This window comes from Drosophila suzukii, chromosome 3, assembly GCF_043229965.1.
Source record: "Drosophila suzukii chromosome 3, CBGP_Dsuzu_IsoJpt1.0, whole genome shotgun sequence".
NCBI classification, from domain to species: domain Eukaryota; kingdom Metazoa; phylum Arthropoda; class Insecta; order Diptera; family Drosophilidae; genus Drosophila; species Drosophila suzukii.
In genome coordinates, this window is record NC_092082.1 from 27,116,387 (window position 1) to 27,137,592 (window position 21,206).

Below are 21,206 nucleotides of genomic sequence, written 5' to 3' on the forward strand. Positions count from 1 at the left end.
TTGTGTTGCTTTGTCCAGTTCCCGCCAGTTGCAGATCCTTAAATACTTCGAGTGTCGATACGTCGATATTTTGGCGTTCCACAGATGAGGTGATTCTGCCTAGCACGTGGGCATAGACAACTAAACGATCATCTGATATGCGAGACTTGATTTGCAGAGTGCTGCATCCCCTTGTCGTGTCTGCTTTTACCGAAGGGATTCCTGTAACCAAAAATCGAGATGCCGACCGTGTCAGTCTGAGAGCTTGGAAGCAACGCTCAGATACATACGACAGCTCTGATCCTGTGTCCAATAGAAGTCGGCATGTTACGTGGTCACCTTTTGCGCTTTTAACATACACCATAGCAGTTGGTAATATGCTTCGTTTGAATTCCGTTAGATGTGTAGATTTTGCAGTGCCTTGTGCACATACAACCTTTTGGGTGCCCGCTCCTTGGGCCAAATGACTGAGTGTCACTGAGTTTGTGTTAGACGCGCTTAAGTTTTGCTGGTCCCCCTCCGCTATCTAGGCAAGATTCCCACCAGCCTGTGGATTCTGTTGGACGTGAAGAAGGGAGTGATGATTTCCTTTGCATTGCCTGCACTTGTATGTTGACTTGCACCTGTTGACCCCGTGACCAGGTCGCAAGCAGTTGTAACATAGTGATTTCTCCTTCACAAATGATCGCCTCTGCAGTCCAGACATATCCAGAAACTGCTGACAGCCATATAGAGTATGTTCTGTAGAACTACAGCCACTACTTTCAACCGCAGCCGCAAGTCGCTCAAATAGTTGTTGGTTTTGTTGCAGCAAGTTCAAGATTGCATCGTTGTTTGAATGTAGGTCGTTGCTGCCACTCGCACTGCTTGTAGATGTTCCCGGTTGTAGGTCATTACTACTTTCCTTGAGAATAGCGCTTGTTAGGTATTTTGCTTCGCAGACCGCATTGCAGATCTCCGGATCGACATATCCTTCCACTTCCTCGTGAAGCGCAATGCAATCGCTAAACTAGTTGAACTCCTTCCAAACTTCATTGAGAAGATCTATCCGTGTGACGATCTCTGTGTGTGTAGCAATCTCCGTTTGTTCAGCTTATGCCAAGACACGTGTGATGTTGGACGACTTTTCACTAATGTTTTTAATTATTCCATTGCAAACAATTACAATTGAGAATTAAGGCACTTCAAAACTGTCAAGAATCCGGAACGATGGACCAGCAATATGGTTAGAAATATTAACGATTTGGATGTGTGGACTGTATGTAATTTTATCCTTGCCAGTTGCGAAGCCTATTTGATATTGATATGAATTTCACAAAAAAACGCCGTTGTAGCAGCGTTGCAAGAAACGAAAAAATATATATATATATTTCGGTTTTCTGTTACATAAGATAGAGATGGCATTATGCGCCTAAATTTAAGAGTTTATTAAAGACAGCAACCGTTCATGAACACTTACTATAATCAAATAATTTACTTTAATTAAAAAATATTAGTGTTTTTTTTTTCAATATACAATAATGCTCCTAAAATATTAGTGCATTCACATGTTGCTGCTCCACAAAAATTTGTCCACCCAAATTTTATTCGCTAGCCGAACATAACAGAGAGACGCAAAAGAAATATCGGATCGGGCGAAATTAGCCTCTGAGAGCGCCGAGTGCAGGCAGATTATAAGACAAAGAAAGGGAGGGAACTTCCGAATATCTACCTATCTTTGTTGCACGATCGTTTTCGTAGGCTGTCTTCAACGCTGCGCCGACTTCTCTGCTCACGTCAATAGCGGCAAAGCGGCAAACAGCGTCAAAAAGCCATGTCACCGCGTCCGTACTGCAAAACTGAAGGGAATTTCATGGAGAACCAAGAAAAAAATTATTTAAACATTTAAATGCTTAAAAAAAAACAAAAAAACCTCAAGTATAAATAAATTTAACAACATAATATATCCCAAATGACAAGCAGGCCCTTGGTCGACTATACTCCAACTATAATTGAGCATTGCTTGTTAAGGTGCAGGTTTCACAGCTGGATTCCCCCATACCACCAAATTAGTTGTTTGACATGTCTCCTCTATGTATTTATAGTCTTTGCTATTACTTTAAACCGCACATTTTTAGTTCCCGTTTTCTGACCCATTACTTTTTTTAAGATCCTAAAAACTCTATAAATTCCATACTTCGACGTAGTATGGTGTTTAGTATTTTTAACATTCGGAAAAATACTTCTCTTAGTGCGTGAAAAATATTTTATTTCCCTTTATTTTTTTATTACATAAAATTTGTTGTGAAAAGAGGTAAACAGATTACTCAAGTGTCTATAAGTTGTGATCGACTTAAGAAATGAGATCATCTGTAGAATGATGCGTTTCTGACCCTATTAAGTATATATATTCTTGATAAGGACCACTAGCCGAGTCGATCTAGTTATATCCGCCTGTCTATCTAAACGTTGGGACTAAGCACTTATTTCATCAAGGTGCACAGAAATGTATTGCTTTAATTATAGGGCCTTAATCTACGTAAAAAGTGAAATGCTAAAGAAAAGCGGTTTGTGGGCGTTAGAGTGGGCGTGGCACTCTACTGAAACTTGCGCTGCGCAGGAATCTCAGGAATCTGCGTGCCTAATCCCAGTATTGTAACTCTCATAGTTTCCGAGATCTCAGCGTTCATACGGACAGACGGACATGGCCAGATCGACTCGGCTAGTGATCCTGATCAAGAATATATATACTTTATGGGGCGGGAAACGCTTCCTTCTGCCTTTTACATACTTTCCGACGAATCTAGTATACCCTTTTACTCTACGAGTAACGGGTATAACAAGGTAGAAGGCTATAGTTGAGTACCTCAAATACTCAGCTAATGGGACCAAAGGGACCACCTACCCGTGATCTTAATATGTGGTTATGTGGGCAATAGACAGATTTAAGCGTTATGCGCGTTAGAGTGGGAGTGGCATACTTTTTTTTTTGGTCAATCGATAGGTACTGATGAGAACAATACATTTCAGTTAAAATTTTGTATATAGCATGCAAATTGTGAAGGCCACAGGCTTGGTCGGTTTGTGGGCGTTAGAGTGGGCGTGGCAAACTTTTGTTGGATCAATCGATAGGTATTGACAAGATTAATACATTAGAGTGGGCGAATCTAAGGAATCTGCATGCCTAATCCCAGTATTGTAGCTCTTACAGTTTCCGAGATCTCAGCGTTCATACGGAGAGACGGACTGACGGTCAGACGGATATGGCTAGATCGACTCAGCTAGTGATCCTGATCAAGAATATATATAATTTATGGGGTCGGAAACGCTTCCTTCTGCCTGTTACATACTTTCCGACGAATCTAGTATACCCTTCTACTCTACGAGTAATGGGTATAAAAACCACGTACGAGTGTGTGAAAACGACGATTAAATCACCACTATACATATATATCGACGCGAGTGAGAACGACGAATACGAATATGTTGAAGAACAACGAGTACAAGTAAGCTTACGAAACTTTCAAAACTGTTTCTGCAGACAACCGAGGCGACTACGGGGTTGGAAGTCTTTGATTTTTTGGAAAGTGATTTTCTGCTTGCAACACGACCAAAATGATCTTATGCCTCACATTTTTCGAGGAGTATGGCTTAGTGATAAATTTAAAGAATTGCTGCTACCTGAAGAGGAAAATCAAAATCCTAGGCCATAGTATTGAAAACCACAGGATCAGCATCTCAGATGAAGAGGCGATGGTTGTGACGAAGTTTGCTTTGCCGACAGACCAAAGTAACTACGAAGTATCTTGGTCTGGTTGGATATTTCCAAAAATGTATTCTGAACTTTTCAATCGTCGCCAATACTTTTACCGACGCTTTGAAGCACGACGGCTAGTTTTGTTTTTCTGACAGAGAGTTTGACCCTTTTAAGAAGATTCCCAGAAGCCAGTGCTTATAATTTTTCGTCCGCAGCTTGAATCAGAACTACATACTATAGATGGATGCGGTGGTGAGTTGCGGCGTCTTTGCTGAAGTACGGCGTCGGTGTCTTGCTGGGGTAGAGGGGCGCTGTTACTGACTTCTCGGTGTTGAGACACTCGACAGCGCGAGCGAACGTGGATGTTGGTTACGGTTCAAGGACTATGGGAAGTACGATTCTTTACTTGGAAGTTTTGAAAGGCTCTCCTCGAAGAAGAACCACTTTGGTTACTGGACGTTTGACAACGCCTCGTGCCGGAATGTCGACTACGCGGACGTTGCCATCGGCTCTCGGAAAGACGGAGTCTATGAGTAGAATATGATATACTTGAAAACGACCATGACGCCAACGCTAAGATTTTCTGTGGGAAATTGCCCCATTTTGATGATGTTGATGGAGAGCCATTAAGTGTTACCACCGGTTTATAATAGAATTGGATTCTCCCTTTACTTCGGGCAATGGACAGAAGAGGTCCGCCGACAAGAAATAGAGATAGCTGTCAAGCTTCGATTTTTGCAAGAGGGTCGAAAGTTCTTCAAAACTATACTTTCGCGTAGCTTTGAATATATAAAACAAAATCTTGATGCTCTAGACACCAGTTTCCCAAAGTAGAGCATATGATTTGAATGATTTGAGCAGCAACGAAAGATGGTGGATGTAGCTTTAAGTGGGGCACGCGCCAGTACCGGCGCTTGTTTTCGTCGGTAAAGGGACTGAGTTCCCAATTTCTCGTGCGAACTGACTTTTGGGGGACAGAACTAAGAATGGGGTAAAGAGGGAGAGAATGCCTAAAAAGAAGGGTGCTGCCTAAATGAACTGGAGGCAGCTGATGTGTGTATGTCGGTGTCAGCAGCGAGGATGTTACTTGCCGATGACATTGTCCACCCTACCATGATCAACGTAGCCGCATACCCTGACACAGGTTGGTGGTCCCTTAGAGACAAGCTTAACTCCTAACTATCTTCATTGATGCATGTTTGCATTGGAAAAAATGTAGCAATTCATGTTTATAATATGTTTAGTACATGAAAAGTAAGTTTACTCTAAGTTCATATAAGAGAAGTATATTTAAATCAAAGCAAGCTAATTAGAATTTAAACATTAACTTAAAGTATGAAATTTAACTTAATAAAAGAGCAAGTATTTTAGTCATGTGGGAATTCGTTTTATAATATCAAGGTTCGGCCAAAGAGCTAGTGGGATGGCTTGGAGGGCGCTGAGCTGAACGCTACCGAAGGGTAGCTACGAATAAGCGTGGAAGTGGGACACGGCTCGGCTACCGCAGAGGGCCCATCATTAAGCTTAAATATGTGGCCCCGGACAGTCAGCGGGTATCTGCGCCGTAGCAGTACCGACGTCGCGCTTGTACTGCCAAAAGGCTCACACTCACCCCCTTTCCACACGTTTAAACATACCTCTTCCTTACCCACACAACACTCATCTTACCCCGGGCTGGACTAAGGTGTCACTCTAACCGTGCCCAAAGACAATCTGGCTGGGAACCCGAGTCAACAAATAACTCAGTCTCAAACAGTGAGCTCAAGCAAGTGGCGACCGCCTGTTCTAAGTCAGCCTTACCCGGGTACAGCGGATCCTTGCCCGGGTGTACCTTTCCCTTTTCCGCAGCTCGTGGGAATTAAATATTTATAAATTTAACAACAACAAAAACAACAACACCAATCAAGAGCCCGACACTCTTAAAAAGTCGGAAGTCGCAACCAGCGACGATAAGACGAGCAAGAACACTATTCCGAAGGCCCAAGTCCATGTGACTTCAACCCCTGCCAAGGCCAGAGAAGAACGCAGCCGTAAAAGCCCAATACACCAAAAAGACCAACCTAACAAGGCACGACCTCTGAAGCGCAAGAAAGCATTCCATATTCTCAAACGGCTGGCCACCAACCCCATACGTGAGGATCAAACGTCTAAATTGGATTACCAGAAAATCCAAGAAGACATAGCCTGGGTAAAGGAGGTAATCCTAGACTTCGACATCGGTTTGACCACCAGCAATAGCAACAAGAGAGACAGCTCGATGGAAGCAGCGCAATCAGCGAGCAAAAAGGACGAGACGACCAACCGCGGCACATGGTCGAGGTCCTTTGCGAAAGTGGTAAGGGATCGGAAGATCATTCGCGTCATCGACCAGAACGATGAAGGCAATGAAAAGTTGATTGCCTGTGAGGACGAAAGATCGGCAGCGCTTTACAAAGCTGCCATCAACAAGGTCGGCGAGGTCTACCTCGCGGTCAAGCTGGCAGCTGGCGAGGCTGCAGACACCCCGTCTCGACCGAGAGCGAGGATATAGCTGCCGTCTGAACTCTCAGAGCTAGGGGGTATCCTCAGCCTGCTGACTAGGTTCAACCCGAAGCTTTCGACAAATGGTTGGAAGGTGGTTAAGGTGAAGAAAACCGAGCGCGTCACCATGAACGTGGTAGTCCTCCTGGAACCTCTCGCAGAGTAACATTACCGGCTGAATTACGGGCTCGACAAGGTGCAGACAATGGTACTTATCAACTGACTCAGAGCACACCGAAAGCCTGAAGCAGCTGTGCACACAGGGCACGACCCAACTGGGGCGCACTGTTCTCCAGGACATAGCAGAGGAAGCGGAGGGTACCCAGCCCGAGCACAGTCCTAAAGATGGTGCAGTTTCTACAGATTCATCTGCACCACAGCACCGCCTGGCAATAGGCAAAATAGACGTAGTCCTCATTCAAGAGCCATGGTGTGAGGAGTTGAATAACTCCCCACAAATAGAAGCAGCAGCAGATGGCCGGCCGCTTACCAGATACGCGGCGAATTCGCGTAGTAACGGCGCGGCGGGGAGAACGAGAGAGTCTGGAGACCAAGGGTGGAGATCGAGAGAGTTTGGAGACCAACGAAGGAGAGCGAGAGAGTTTGGAGACCAATGAAGGAGAGCGAGAGAGATTGGAGACCAAGGATGGAGAGCGAGAGAGTTTGGAGACCAATGAAGGAGAGCGAGAGAGATTGGAGACCAAGGATGGAGATCGAGAGAGAATGGAGACTTCGCGGGCAGAGCAAGAGTGCCGTATGCAGAAGGGGATAACGGAACTCCTCTGGACTTTGGACTCTCCCGTGAACTTTGGACCGGGAGAGGAAGTGCCACATCTCGGCAGTGGAGCGGCACACATAGTGCCACAAGCGGCACGGGAATCAGCGGAACGGCAGCAGTGGGCGGAACACATATTGGAAGCGGTACATAAAGGACAAGTGGGTCATCCAGGAGGCACGGACTTTGGACCCAAAGTGGAGAGATCCAGCGGGCCGTGCGCAAAAGGGGAATAACGGTGCTTGGAGGCTCTATATAAGGCCGCAGAGCGCTGGCAGCTGGATCAGTCGATCACAAGGAGTCAAACCGTCAAGATCACTCAGATACCAAAGTGAACAATCAAACAACCAGATAACCTACAAGGGAGCAGCAGCAAGTCGAGTCGCCAGAGAAGCAGCGCCGTGGGAGCCTACAAGGAGCGAGATTGCTACGTCGAGACGTTCGGGATTGGGATACCAGGAATCTCCGAATTGAGACGCAGGTAGCTGAGATCCAGAGGGCATCACAAGGCGGTCGATTAACCCTGTCCACAAAGTCCTGGCGTTACGCCTGGAAAGAGTATAACAAGCCAGAAGGGAGAGCGGTCGATCAGTAAGGTCTCGAGTGGAATTGTCCAGGAGAGCCCTACGGATTCGACTTGCGAGGTCCCGGAGCGGCGTGCCCGAACCACGAATATAACAAGCCAGAAGGGGGAGCGGTCGATCGGTACGGTCTCGAGTGGAATTATCCAGGAGAGCCCTACGGATTCGACTTGCGAGGTCCCGGAGCGGCGTGCCCAAACCCCGAGTACCAAAAGCCACACGGAAACGTCCCGGACAAAAAGCAAAAGGGTGAGGCTAGGGTGGAACGTTCGTTTACACTAGGCGTGGAAGCGAAGTAAGGCGCGAGGCAGCTTCCTGGCGTTACCGCCTTGACTGTCCGCGCGGGCTGAGCAGAAACCCCAGTGGGACCATCCGGGACAGAGCAAGGGACAGGAGGCGGTGTGTCGAAAGGAGCGATCCTGGAGAGCGCAGCTTCTGTTCACCCTAGTCTGAGAACGGTGACGCTTCCCTAAGCCCGTACGGCCGATACCCCTCGCGAGTCCGAGTCGTTACCAGCAGTCACCAAGTCACGCGTGAGAAGTGAACCGCGAGCGAGCATCTTCAGGGAGCTGCGAGGATCTTCAGGGAGCGGCGAGGATCTTCAGGGAGCTGCGAGTATCTTCAGGGAGCTACAGGACGGGAGCACCGAGTCATCAAGGCGAGAGGTCGTAGAGTCATCCAGGACCGTCGGAAGCACCGAAGGTCACAAGCAACGAGTCAAAGCCAACCAAGCGACTAAGACACTTGTAATAATATACCCGCAATAAAACCCAATACGAACCCGTGAATTCTGTGCTTTCTCACTGAGCTACTGGGCGGTCACGTTAATATAAATTTGGTGGGACGAACACACAATATACTGAGCTAGCCGCACGAATCTCGTAGCGAGCAGACAATAAAAATCAGTTCGTTACATCTGGCGCCCAACGTGATTGTCCCAGCAGTGAAAGCAATTTAAACAGAATGGGGAAGAAGTGGATCTACCGACTTAAAAAGGAGGATTTCGCCAATGTCGCACAGAGGCTTAATGTCACCCTGGACGGCAGATTAGAGGAAATGAGAAAAGCATTATCCGAGTATTACTCAGAAACGGATAATGACCCACAACTCGTTGACATCTGGGCCGATTTGGAAGCCACATACCACGACAAAGCCGGCCCCAGCATCACGTTAACAACCGTCGAAGGGGACAACTTAGTGGCAAGCCTGAGCGTTGACAACCTACAAAAGGAGGCAAACAGGAGAGAATCAAGCCAAGACAGGAAAACAACAGCGCTGATCTCGAGACCCAATCAATCAGACTATGCAAGGATCGCTAAACAGGTCCGCGAATGGTCGTTCAGGTTCGACGGGGCGGAAAAACCGTTCGAGTTCCTGGAGCAGGTGGAATGGTCCGCCAACACATACGGCTTGGAGTTAGACATGATTCCCCGAGCGATGCCTGAATTACTGAAGGGAAGGGCTTTGAAGTGGTTCATCGCCAACAACAAACAATGGAAAACCTGGGCGGAGTTCAGATAGTTTCCACACATACTTTCTACCGAGAGACTTCTTCACCAGGCTGGCGGATCAGGTCAGGCAACGGAAGCAGGGCTTCAGCGAGTCGTTCAAAGACTACATGATCGACATGCAGACGATGGTGAGGCCACTTAATTACTCCACTATAGAGACCCTAAGAATCATCAAGGAGAACTGCACCCCCAGTCTAAGGATCTTCCTAAGGTCATACAAAGTGTCGGACCTGGACACGCTGATGATATTAGCAGACGAGTATGAAGAACTAGAGAAGGAGCGGGAAGCGTTCGCGCAAGAAAACAAATTCTCGAAGAACAAGTCGTCATCGCCAGCGCAGGTAACATGCAGAAGATGCGAAGAGACAGGAATCCAGGAGACGCGGGGAAACGACCAATGGTCGCCACCTAACCGAGTACCACGGCAGCAGGCAACAGGAGCACCACGCGGAGGCCAATGGACACCACCACAACAGCAACAGATGCAACCAGCAAACAATGTTTGGAGGCCACCAAGTACAACACAAAGGCCTCGTGAAATGAAACACATCACAGACCCCCAGGAGGCCTGCCGAAAGTGCGGCGGTCATGGACACTGGGCGCGGGGATGTCGGCACCAACGCCTGTTGTTCTGCTGGGTGTGCGGGAGAGTAGGCGTCAGGAGCGTTGAATGCTGCCAGCAGGCGGGAAATGCCCAGCGATCTCAGCCGCAGAGAGGCGAGCGGGGGTCGCAAGATGCTACCTCTCCAAACTAACGGGAAAGCTGATCGAGGAGGAGCAGCAGTTGTCCGCAGCGGTGACGATTGGTGGGGGCACATACAAGGCCACAATCGACACCGGGGCAACAGCAAGCTTTATAAGCAAAGAGCTGGCGGACGACCTGGCTGCCCTCGGAAAGATTACGAGGATACGACGGCAAGTTAGGTTGGCAGACGGAAGATGTGGCGGAATCGATGAGCAGCTGGAGGTGGAAATTGCGTTCGGGAACAAGCGACTGAGCATGAGCCTGCTGATACTACCAGGAGTAGTGGATTCATTGGTGTTGGGATGGAACTTTCTAACACAAGCCGGTACCGAAATTAAGTGCGCTGGACACGAAGTGATAATACCGGCCAGGAATCGTCACAAGGGATGGCTCGAGGAAAAGTTGTCGGTGGCAGTCGTACAACGGGCAAGCGAAGATGACGACACGACGAAATTCCTAGAGGCAGAGCTATCGACTTTCAGCAGCATGAAGGGAACATCAAACATGGCAGAGCATCAGATCACGATGAAAGACGACAAACCAATAAAGCAGCGATACTATCCCAAGAATCCGAAAGTTCAAGGGGAGATCAATGCGAAGGTGGACGAGCTTCTCCAAATGGGATACATAGAACACTCAACAAGCCCATACAGTTCTCCCATCGTGATGGTTAGAAAAAAGACGGGCAAATGGAGACTGTGCGTCGACTTTAGGCAAATAATCGCCAAATCTGTAAAGGATGCCTACCCGATGCCCCGAATAAATTATATTCTCGACCAACTGAGGGAAGCACGGTACATCAGCAGCTTGGACCTAAAGGATGGGTACTGGCAAATCCCACTGAAAGTGGACAGCAGGCAGTATACGGCATTTACAGTGCCGGGGAAAGGCTTATTCCAATGGAAAGTAATGCCATTCGGACTTCATTCGGCGTCTGCGACTTTTCAATGGGTGCTGGACCGGGTGATCGGCCCAGAAATGTCGCCGCACGCATTTGCTTACCAGGACGACATCATAGTGATCGGGCGCTCGCTGGAAGAACATAAGGCCAACCTAAAGGAAGTTTTCCGACGACTAAAGGAGGCAAATCTGAGATTAAACCCGGAGAAGTGTCAATTTTTTAAGAAAGAGCTGTTATATCTCGGTCATCGAGTGACTAGCGAAGGAATAGGCACGGATCCGGAAAAGGTAGCAGCCATCGCCGAACTAGAACTACCATCGACAGTAAGAGAGCTCCGACAGTACCTGGGCGTAGCATCATGGTACCGCCGGTTTGTACCTGACTTCGCAAAAATAGTCAAACCTCTCAACGATCTGCTACGCAAGGGCAATAAATGGGTGTGGACACAGGAACATCAGACGGCGTTCGAAGAGGTGAAGGCAAGACTCGTCGCAGACCCCGTACTGGCATGCCCGGACTTCGACAAACCATTCATCTTGCAAACTGACGCAAGCGATTACGGCATCGGGGCAATCTTGACCCAGGAAACTGAACGAGGCGAAAAGGTAATCTCTTACTCAAGCCGAACGCTCAACGGCGCTGAGAAGAATTACTCAACAACCGAGAAGGAGTGCTTGGCAATCGTCTGGGCAATCCGAAAGCTCAAGCCGTATCTGGTAGGTTACCACTTTAAAGTAGTAACCGACCACATGGCAATGAAGTGGCTCAACAGCATAGAGAGCCCTTCAGGGAGGATCGCCAGATGGGCCCTGGAGTTGCAGCAGTACGACTTCGAAATAGCGTACAGGAAAGGGCAACTCAACGTGGTGGCAGACGCTTTGTCAAGGCAGCCACTGCCGGAAACGCTTCGAGGGATCAAGGAGACGTCGGCGGCGGAAGCTTCTGCAGCATGCAGCTGGATTCTGGAAATGCGCGAAAAGATAAGGACCCAGCCGCAAAAGTATCCAGACTACGTGATGGAGGGTAACACCCTGTACAGGAATATACCTCATAGAGCGGGCAGCGAAGATGTTGCAACATGGAAGATGTGCGTCCCGAAAGCGCTGCGGGAAACGGTGCTGAAGGAGAACCACGACTCACCGGCGGCTGGCCATGTAGGAAGCCGAAAGACAATAGCACGTCTGGCAGCCCGGTACTACTGGCCAGGAATGCACAGAGACGCCCGAGCCCACGTGCGAGTATGCGAGACATGCATGAGGTTCAAGCCGAATCAGATGCAAATGGCTGGGAAAATGCTTACGCAGGTGCCAGAGGAACCATGGGCTACGGTATGTGCGGACTTCGTCGGACCCCTGCCGCGTTCGAAACACGGCAACCAAATGCTGCTGGTATTGATAGACAGGTTCTCCAAGTGGACTGAGTTGGTGCCGCTGCGAAGCGCGACGGCCGAATCCCTAAAGAAAGCTTTCAAAGAACGCATAATCGCGAGGTATGGGGTCCCCAAAATAGTCATAACGGACAACTGAGTCCAGTTTACCAGCAAAACCTTCAAGAGTTTCCTGGCCGAAATGGGAGCCAGGCAACAGTTCACAGCTCCATACACCCCACAGGAGAACCCGACTGAGAGAGCCAATAGGACGGTGAAAACAATGATTGCGCAGTTCGCAGGGCAGAACCAAAGAGACTGGGACGAAAAATGGCCAGAAATCATGCTGGCAGTAAACACGAGCGTTTCAGAATCCACAGGTTACACACCGTCGTTCATTACCCAAGGCAGAGAACCAAGACTACCGAGCGCCCTATACGACAGAGAAACCGTAGGGACCGGACGACCGACAGAGACCCCGGAAGAGAATGCTAACAAACTCAGGGAAATCTTCGAGATTGTAAGGCGGAACCTGGAGAAAGCATCCCAGGACCAGGCTAGGCATTATAACCTAAGGAGGAGGCAATGGACGCCAAAGGTGGGTGACGTCGTGTGGGCCAAGGAACACCATTTATCAAAAGCGGCCGAGGGGTTCGCAGCAAAATTGGCCCCAAGATACGACGGACCTTACCAAGGCATAGGTTTTGCGTCACCAGTAATCTGCAAAATAAGACACATAAACACAAAGAAAGAGCGGACCATCCACGTAAGCGAGCTGAAACAGCAACAAACGGAAAACACAGGCGAGCGGCTACAGCAAGTAGACACAACAGATGCAAAACAACATTAAAAGTCCAAGGATACCCACAAGGATGACCAAAGGATACTACGAAAGGATCCCAAGGATACCTCCAAGGATGGCCAAAGGATACTACGAAGGGTGTCCAAGGATACCTCCAAGGATGACCAAAGGACACTACGAAAGGATCCCAAGGATACCTCCAAGGATGCCCAAAGGATACTACGAAGGGTGTCCAAGAATACCTCCAAGGATGCCCAAAGGATACTACGAAGGGTGTCCAAGGATACCTCCAAGGATGACCAAAGGACACTACGAAAGGATCCCAAGGATACCCCCAAGGATGCCCAAAGGATACTACGAAGGGTGTCCAAGGATACCTCCAAGGATGACCAAAGGACACTACGAAAGGAGTCAAAGGATACGTCCAAGGATTCCCAAAGGGTACTACGGAAAGAGTCCAAGGATACCTGCAAGGATTCCCAAAGGATACTACGAACAAATTCCAAGGATTCCTCCAAGGATACTACAGGTCATCTACAAAGGCGCAATGAAACACATAAAGGACATCAGGAGAACGTTAAGAACACAAAGGGAGCGAACCAGAGCGTCTAAGGTCTCGATTGGGACTGATCGGAGGAAAAGAAAAAACACGCATCAAAAGTCTGCCGAAGGAAGAGGGAAGACGGCACAGAGCAGAGAGCTGTACCGTAGATCTGGGTAGTAAGAAGGAGAGGCCGATGGAAATAGCGGGATTGAGCAAAGAGGAAGGCTCGGAACCGAGGTGTCGTTAAAGGGAGCCCAGGCTCCAGCTGCACAATCAAAATCAACGAGCAATCATGAGCACACGTGTGACGAGAAGCGAAGCGCGCAGGATGATGGCTGCCCACCAGCCGTCCGGAGGATCTAGCCCGGGGCAAGGATGGTCGGCAGCCCGGCCTACCCGAACCTCGCGGCGGATATCCGGGCGGGGCGTCCCCGAGCCGGTTATCAGCTCCGACAGCGACGTCGAGTTGGTGGAGGACCCGCGGGTGGAGCAACGGCGATGGCGGCTTCGCAGAGCGGTCAACCGGGCCGATGGACGCATCCCGACTGGCGCGGCGGAGGTGGAGTGGGCCAGCGAAGAGCCGCCCCAGGACCAGCTAACTCCCAGTAGCCATGCCGAGGCTGTGGTAGCGGCTACGTGGGAGTTTCGACGAAAGTGCGAGGCGCGAAGGCGAGACGAGGAGCGGCGGTTGAAGGAGATGGAAGAGACGCCGGAGTGGCAGGCCCAACTACGGATGGCCGAGGAGGAGGAGACGCAGCTGTGGGAAAACCCGGGGTACCCACCCACGCCGAGGTATGCGCCCGAATCCGGCACCCCGCCGCAAGAAGTGGCAGACGATTGGGCACCCTCGCCTCCGCGGTGGCTGCCCGAAATCCCGCCCACACCGCGGTACGAGGGGTCACCACGGTGGACGCCAACACGACCGCCCACGCCGAGGCACGAGCAGCAGCCACCGCAGCAGCAGCCACCACCGCAGCAGCAGCCACCGCCGCAGCAGCAGCCACCGCAGCAGCAGCAGCCACCGCAGCAGCAGCCACCGCAGCAGCAGCAGCCACCGCAGCAGCAGCCACCACCGCAGCAGCAGCCACCACCGCAGCAGCAGCCACCACAGCAGAAGCCACCACCGCAGCAGCAGCCACCGCAGCAGCAGCAACACATCCGGACAGATATCCCGGCGGCCCACGTGAGCCACAGCACCCGGACGTTCGTGGCCGAAGGGGTAAGGTGGCGACAGCAGACGGTCGTCTGGACCTGGCCGGAGGGACCCGCGGAGGAGACGGCAGCGGCGGAAGAACCCCGGATCTGGGAAGAATGTGGTCCCCGGGTGAGCCCGCTGGACCCCAGGACCCGTGGCAGACCGGAGCAGTGGGCACCACCGACGCCGAGCACCGGACCAGCAACGCCAAGGACAGGGCCATCGACGCCAACGCCTACCGGGAGCGCAGGAACCGCGGAGCATCTGGAGCGAGGACCCTGGGTGTGGCCTGAGCCCGTGGGAAACGGCCGTCCTCCGCTCAAGCGGCAGCACTCGGCGCCCGAAGTGTCCGAGGTGGTGGCCCGGCCGAAGTTGTCGCGGACGGTGTCGGCGCCGGAAGGCCAGCGATGGCGAGAAATCGCGGAGACGGAGTGGCCCGAAGGGATCGCGGAGACACCGGTGGTGCAGGAGGCTCGCATCCTGGGCGGCAGGCGCAGCGTGCGCGTGTGGAGAGAGAGGCGCGCGTTCCGCGTCCGGTTGGGGCTGGCGGGCATGAGAGTGTTCGAGGAGCAAAAATAAAAGTTAAATAAACCGAAAAAAAACAGAGTTTAAAAAAAAAAGGAAAAAAACCGACATAGAACGGGAAACGCGGCTGAAACAGGGGCCAGAAGTAAGGGGCATACATGGCAGCTTCAGCGTCCTGAAATCAATATTGGGTTAATACAGGAAGCAGCCAAGCGACACCAAAATACTTACCTGCAGCGAAGCAAATGCGAAGTCCTCTCCACACCAGCGTTCGAGTGTTGCCAGCGTAAAGCCAGGCTCAGCCGGCTGAGGACGATTGAAGGGCGAGAGAGAGAGACGAGAGGCGAGAGAGGTCGTGTGGAGAGAGAAAGGATGAAATAGAAAGGAGTGAGGAAATGCGAAAACTTACCTAGAAAGTTGCAAAATCACCATGAGCCAGGGAAGGGGGCGCCTCGATAGGCGATCGATTGGCACTGGACGATAGTGCGATCGATGGGCACACGACAATGGAAATATCGGCCAAGGTGGAAATATCGCAAACGAGCAGGTGGCAACGCCGCACCGTCGGTATCGATATGCGAATAAATATCGATCACGCTCGAATGGTGTGACCAGGCGGAGGAAACATGGAAAGGAGTGAGACGCAGCAATGAGCAGCGAGCTGGGGATCGATAGCCTAGGAGTATCGATGTCCCAGGGGGAACACAGGAAATATCGGCGCGGGAGATTTAAAGTTGCTACGAGGAGGATGACCCCCGCTGTAGAAACTCAAGGGAGTTAAGAGCGTCGAGGGAGCATCGAGGGAGCAACGAGGGAGCGCCGCGGGAATCACAAGGACTCAAAGGCTATGATAAGCAAGGAAACGCCGGAGAGTAGGAACCAGTCTTAAATGTTTCCCGAAGTAAGGGGGGAATGTGAGGAGTTGAATAACTCCCCACAAATAGAAGCAGCAGCAGATGGCCGGCCGCTTACCAGATACGCGGCGAATTCGCGTAGTAACGGCGCGGCGGGGAGAACGAGAGAGTCTGGAGACCAAGGGTGGAGATCGAGAGAGTTTGGAGACCAACGAAGGAGAGCGAGAGAGTTTGGAGACCAATGAAGGAGAGCGAGAGAGATTGGAGACCAAGGATGGAGAGCGAGAGAGTTTGGAGACCAATGAAGGAGAGCGAGAGAGATTGGAGACCAAGGATGGAGATCGAGAGAGAATGGAGACTTCGCGGGCAGAGCAAGAGTGCCGTATGCAGAAGGGGATAACGGAACTCCTCTGGACTTTGGACTCTCCCGTGAACTTTGGACCGGGAGAGGAAGTGCCACATCTCGGCAGTGGAGCGGCACACAGGCGTGCCACAAGCGGCACGGGAATCAGCGGAACGGCAGCAGTGGGCGGAACACATATTGGAAGCGGTACATAAAGGACAAGTGGGTCATCCAGGAGGCACGGACTTTGGACCCAAAGTGGAGAGATCCAGCGGGCCGTGCGCAAAAGGGGAATAACGGTGCTTGGAGGCTCTATATAAGGCCGCAGAGCGCTGGCAGCTGGATCAGTCGATCACAAGGAGTCAAACCGTCAAGATCACTCAGATACCAAAGTGAACAATCAAACAACCAGATAACCTACAAGGGAGCAGCAGCAAGTCGAGTCGCCAGAGAAGCAGTGCCGTGGGAGCCTACAAGGAGCGAGATTGCTACGTCGAGACGTTCGGGATTGGGATACCAGGAATCTCCGAATTGAGACGCAGGTAGCTGAGATCCAGAGGGCATCACACGGCTAGGTCAAGGCGGTCGATTAACCCTGTATATGGCTTGGAAAGAGTATAACAAGCCAGAAGGGAGAGCGATCGATCAGTAAGGTCTCGAGTGGAATTGTCCAGGAGAGCCCTACGGATTCGACTTGCGAGGTCCCGGAGCGGCGTGCCCGAACCACGAATATAACAAGCCAGAAGGGAGAGCGGTCGATCGGTACGGTCTCGAGTGGAATTATCCAGGAGAGCCCTACGGATTCGACTTGCGAGGTCCCGGAGCGGCGTGCCCAAACCCCGAGTACCAAAAGCCACACGGAAACGTCCCGGACAAAAAGCAAAAGGGTGAGGCTAGGGTGGAACGTTCGCTTACACTAGGCGTGGAAGCGAAGTAAGGCGCGAGGCAGCTTCCTGGCGTTACCGCCTTGACTGTCCGCGCGGGCTGAGCAGAAACCCCAGTGGGACCATCCGGGACAGAGCAAGGGACAGGCGGCGGTGTGTCGAAAGGAGCGATCCTGGAGAGCGCAGCTTCTGTTCACCCTAGTCTGAGAACGGTGACGCTTCCCTAAGCCCGTACGGCCGATACCCCTCGCGAGTCCGAGTCGTTACCAGCAGTCACCAAGTCACGCGTGAGAAGTGAACCGCGAGCGAGCATCTTCAGGGAGCTGCGAGGATCTTCAGGGAGCGGCGAGGATCTTCAGGGAGCTGCGAGTATCTTCAGGGAGCTACAGGACGGGAGCACCGAGTCATCAAGGCGAGAGGTCGTAGAGTCATCCAGGACCGTCGGAAGCACCGAAGGTCACAAGCAACGAGTCAAAGCCAACCAAGCGACTAAGACACTTGTAATAATATACCCGCAATAAAACCCAATACGAACCCGTGAATTCTGTGCTTTCTCACTGAGCTACTGGGCGGTCACGTTAATATAAATTTGGTGGGACGAACACACAATATACTGAGCTAGCCGCACGAATCTCGTAGCGAGCAGACAATAAAAATCAGTTCGTTACAATGGATTATTGGTAACAACATCTGTGGCTTATCAACCCCCTATGCAAGCTATTTCACACCAAGGGTAAGGGTAAAACCAGAACCTTTTTGACAGTGCTTTGATGTTCACATATACTTGACCAAGATTTCTGATTAACAGTCTGCACATTAAAATGTATTTTCAATTGGCGTTTTACTAACAATCGCTTGTTTTTTAAAACGCTCAGTTAGACTAGCCCAGGCTAAGCGATAGCCGTCGTTGGTAAGGGGGAAGTTCGATACTATGTTGTGTGAATCGCTACTCGTTTTTGGCATTTAGATGAAACTATTTTTCGACCGGCGTCAACCTTGCATTTTTTATATAAATGTCCGTAAAAAGATCCCTTAAGGTTGACCAACGAAGAAAAACCTCAGTATCTCACTGAGGCAGCAGACAGCCAGGGGAACAGTTTGGGCTGAGGATGCTTACGCTATCACATCTGCGATCTGATCAACAAATCTTTCATAATTGTAATAGTTGTATTTAGCTCGGAGAACCAGCCACTATCAGCTGCACTTTCTCCGGCTGCTACCATGCACCCGGTGTTTAGCATATATAAAGTAGGAGGGACCGAAGGAGTGTTAATTCGAGATTCAAAGCAATTTGGCAAGCTGTCTGAGCCATTTTGACGGTTGCACGGGTGACCCTTTTCCAGGGCGTCAAGGACTTGTTGCTAAGTTCGGGTGTAGGCGGATCTACTAAGATGCCTGGGATTACTGCAGGTGGAATAGACAACTTGTTGTTATCACTTCCAAGGGATATGCAGAACTTAATCGATGATAATTTTTGTGTCAAGAAAAAATCAAACCTGGCGGAACAAGGTATAGACATAAAAGCACTTGGTCGTGGATCGGCACCAAAGGAATCGGAGCATGGAAAAACCTTAAGTTTCTTTGCAAAACCCAATAATACTGTGTAAGAACGGTGCGAAAGGAGTTTATATATCACCCGTGGAAATACAATATTAATTATTTTGGAGGTTTTGATGTATGGCATAATTTGTTTTCTTTTCGGTAGAGTGCTGGTATTAATTTTGCCTTTTTAAAAATCTGAGGGGGAAAATACCTAATACAAGAAATGACAAATAAGTTTGTCTATGGTATTATTTTGACATTGTAATAATTAGTTGGTTAGGTTAGGTAGGTTTGGTTGGAGATTATACAACTTATCTCCCACTTAGGTCACACTGGGCCCCTTGTGATGCCATGTAATCTGTGCAGATCCCTAGCTCATGGGTTTCTCGAGCCAGTTTATTCTTCTTAGGAAACATAGGAGTTTGGGAATGCTTACGCCCTGTATGTCCGCAAGGTTCGGAAGTTTGTAGCTATCTAGGGTTTGAAGACGTTTGAAGTTATGCGCTGGGCAGAAGCATAGGAAGTGTTCAGTGCTTTCCTCTTCATCTATCTGCTTACAGCTGCGGCAGTAGTCGTGGTTGCTGAGTCCCAGCCTACGCACGTGAGTCCCTAAAAGACAGTGGCCCGTGAGGGCATTTATGGTAGTGGAAATGTCTTTCCAGTTGCATTGTAGGAGAGTTTTCTTTTTATTCGGGTTGTAATTTGGTCAAGTGAGCCTGGAACTGTGGCATGTTAATGTTGTGTTCCATCGGTTTTTGGAGGGTTGATTCTCAGATAAGTGGCCATTTCGTTTAAAGATTTGCGGCATTCTGAGATAGTTTCTGAGTTAGTTGTATAGGAGTCGAGGGTCCTGAGGGCTGCTTGACTGACCGAAAAGATGTGAAGGTCTATGTCGTGATGTGCTGATGTATCAGGTGGGACATGGCTTCCTGGATTGCCATGACTTCCGCTTGGAAAACACTACAGTGATCTGGCAGGCAAAATGAGACTTTAATGTCCGGTTCAGGAGAGAATGCTCCCCCACCTGCTTGGAAGTTAAGCTTGAAGCCGTCTGTGTATATATTGACGGCGTTTGCGAATTGGTAGGTTAGGTATGAAGATCGTGTACTTTTTTTCGAAGCTGACTATTGGTGGAACGTAGTCTGTCTTGTCTGGTATGCATTTCTGATTTGTTCGCGGACCGTCAGCGCTGTTGCTGATTCCCAGATTTTGGCAAGTATGTTCAGGGGTTGAAGGCCGGGGATTGTATTCAATTCTTCCGCGGTGGCCCCACTGATGCAGAGCTCTGCGCTTCCTTGGATCTTGTGAAGGATCTTAGGGTTACAATTCGTTTCCAGGGAAGGCCACCAGACGATGATTCCGTAGAGAAGTATGGTCCTATAGCTTTCTTACAAGCGAAGAGTGCTATGGCCGCTTTTCTTGTGCTGTCTGTGATGTTGTCTGTCCAGTAGAGTATTTTATCAAGGATGACACCTAAGTGCTTTGCCTGATTGCTAAGGGTAAGGCGCGTTTGGTGTAGTTTTGGGAGTTAGACTTGGTATCTTATACTTCCTTGTGAATAGAACTAGTCTTTTCCGGGTTTACTCCCAGTCCACATTCCGCTGTCCACCCAGAGAATGTGGATAGGGCTGTCTCCGTCAGATTGCAGAAAGTTTGAGAAAATTTTCATTGTCGTAGGATAACCACGTTATCCGCGTAGGCTACCACTTTAGTCCCCGCTTCCTCTAGAAGTGATAGTAGTTTGTTGACCACTAAAACCCATAGAAGAGGTGAGACAGTACTGACAGTCCTGGTCGTGTGTGCAGATCCCGTAGGGAAGTATAGTACCCTGGAGGTAAGCATGGTGTCTTGGAGGCCGCTTATTGCCCAGTTCAGTCAGAGCACCAGTGACATCGGTTGGGGTGACGTTGTTGAGGTCGCCTTCTATGTCTAGAAAAGCTGCCAGAGAGTATTCCTTGTTGCGAAAACCGCTCTCTTAACAAGATATTAGGGAGTAGAAGGCGGTATCTGGTGATCTGCCTATACGGTACGCATGTTGTGCATTGGAGAGCAGGCTTGGGTTGGTAGTTAGTCTGATGTGGGTGTCAATTAGCCTTTTCAGGGTCTTCAACAAAAAGGAAGATAGACTTATCGGGCGGAAGTCCTTTCGGGTGATGTGGGATGTTTTGCCGGCCTTTGGTATAAATATTACTATAACATCCAGCCACCTGTATGGAATGTGGTTTAGTGCTAGGCAGCCATAGAAGATGGCCAGCCAAAGGTGGGATGTGTTTAGTGTCCGTTGTAGTTGGGCCGGGAAGAACCCACCAGGGCCGGGGGCTTTGAAGGGCTTCAAAGAATTAATAGCCCACTTGATGCGGTCAGGGTTTGAGGGTCTCCTCTATTTAGAGGTCATCCACTGGT